The following is a 2,638-nucleotide window of genomic DNA, read 5'->3' as shown; positions in this document are numbered from 1 at the left end:
CTAGATTATTTTAACAACCTCTTTCTCCTCTAAGGCTCATCTCCTTCTGCATTTTTGAGTAGATTCTTTTTCCCTGTTTTTATTCACTTATGCTGTAAGGAGCTGTCTATGCAACCCCTGGCCCTAAAAGACTCCCCCAGAGAAATCTTATCTGAAATGCATAAAAATGCTTTTTAAAAGCTATTATGCTTTTATTTCTGTCTATGATAAAAAAAAGTATCACCACATTCCATTATTACATAAATTAATATTTTAGGAAATTAATGTATTTCAAATGATTAGGATTTTCTTTCCATTTCACAACTCAAGGCACAAAAATTAATGTTGATATATTGCTTTTCATCTTACAAAGCACTTGTAACCTATATTGGCAGCCAAAGCAAGTCTAAAGGTAAAAAGGAATAGAGAAGCATTCACTAATAATTTAAAATGCAAAAATTTGCACACTTTTACTTGGTCAATTTCCTGTCTCTTGCCAAAAACAATCACCTCTCAATCAGTTGACCTAAAGCAGAAGAACAGTTGGCAGAAATCATCCCTGCTCCTTCAAGAGTTGGAAACTGTGAGTGTCTAAAAATATTATCATTAACTTAAAATACACATTATTAACTATAATTCCACATTCAGCACAGACATGACATGAATATATTCCCAATTATCATGAGAATTTGTTTCATTGCTTTACTTTGCAGATTTTTCTGATACCACAGTTTTTTTTCCATTCTGAATCAAAGTTTAACATTATCTATCAAGTATTAATAATTAGCTTTCCCCTTTTTTCACCCCTACTCCAATCCCTCAACACAATAAAAACACATGAACATCCTGCCCTCACCAATATATACCTTCAAGGAGAAGATGTTTTTATGCTTTTCAGGATAAAGAAAACTTAGTCCATATTGTTCTCTTATGAGAATCTTCCCAAGACTAGAGCAACACAAAGTAACCTGAGCCAAGATAACTTGCTTTGCCTTTTACTTTTGTTATCTGGGTTAGCGGCCAGTGGGTACTTGGTACAGGGACACTGCAATGACATGTTTTAAGTGTCTACATGCCAAATGAAACTTTCCTCTTTCTCTCTTCCATCTGCTTAGTAAACAATAGATGGATATAGATGGTAGTTGATAGGCAGGTAGATAATAGATACAATAAGCCTCAAGATTTCTCACCAATGACGTCTTCCTAATCTTGTATTACTATGTGTCAGGTCCCATGAATTAACCCAAAGTCTGTAAGGTTGTAATGTTAGTTCACATTTTTTGAGTATTAAAAAGAGCCCAGGCACTGGGCTAAGTCACTTATGTGTTATTTTAACTGTCACCAGCAGCCTTATAAAGTGGGTATAGCTATTTCTCTTGTATTGAAGGTAAACAACTCTGTGGTATATAGTTGCATTTATAACTCCCTCAAAGTCACACACCAAAATGAAGACCACAATGCCTATGTCAGAGGATTCAAGGAGCTAATATATATATGTAAAGGGCCTGACAAAAGCTATGGCATTTAGTAGGTAGTCCTTACAGTAACTTAGTTGTTCACAACCTCAAATCTTACTTCCAGTACACATTCCAATAAATTTATTCTGTAAAAACAATACTTTTTTTGTCTTTGACTTTGTTACAGTAAACTTTTCAACTACAAACCTTGAATACGTGAAAGATGTTCCAAAGACAAGCATAACAAGATTGATAAAACTCAGTGCATTTAGTAGGTAGTCCAATGTAATTTCTTCTCTTCCTCCTTATTTTAAAATGCTACCTTGAAAAAGAATACCTACCACTTCTGCAAGTTTCTGCAGTCACTTTCCAAGCATTATCTTACTTAGGTAGGGCAGCTATTACTTCCCCTGTTTCAGAAACGCGACACGGGACATGAAGCAACCTGCTTACATTCATAGGTAGAACAACTGAGACCCAGTCTGATTTCAAGGCAGTAAAGCATGTGTTCTTCAGGGAGCTATTCCCATACAGAATAAAATTGCCATGGGAAAATTTAAAATACAAAAGATAATCTCCTAGAGTGAAAATCAAGTGACTTAGAAGTAAAATATTGCCAATTTTCCTATAAACACATAGATAAGAGCAGAGGCAGAGCCACTCACCCAGCCTGTGGCCCAGCCGCCTCACTTGGGCTCCCAGTGGACTCCAATGGCCACAGCCACACTGGTTGTCAGAGATAAAGAGTTAGACACAGGGCAGAGTCGAAAGTGCTGCGACGATTGATGGTGGACTGAGGAAAGCAGGGCCAGTCCCTGCCAGACACTCCGATTTTCTGGCAGGTGACAGGTTGGAGGCCCCAAGGCATTTCCTTTCTGGCTTCCACCTCCTTAGGGATGCTAGTCCTGTGGGGGAAATAAACATTCAATTGAGAGTGTTGCCTGTAAACCCTTGGTACTGTGGCTGAGTGATGGCGGTTGTCATGGCAGCGAGCAACATTTTCATTATCATCTGTGGCCTTTTCCCCTCCCCTTGGAATTGTTTGATATGATTCTGGTCTTTCACTCTAGCTCGGGGCCTTGTCTTTTGGGGTGACTGCTGTCTCCTTGCCTCTGACTGGGGAGACTTTCCGTTGGTTTGGAGGGACAGGGTGATGTAGGGGAAAGATGGATGGGGGAGGGGGAGAGGAGACAGAAGAGACC

Source organism: Propithecus coquereli, unplaced genomic scaffold, assembly GCF_000956105.1.
Source record: "Propithecus coquereli isolate 6110/MARCELLA unplaced genomic scaffold, Pcoq_1.0 Scaffold1, whole genome shotgun sequence".
NCBI lineage: Eukaryota > Metazoa > Chordata > Mammalia > Primates > Indriidae > Propithecus > Propithecus coquereli.
This window is presented reverse-complemented; position numbering follows the sequence as displayed.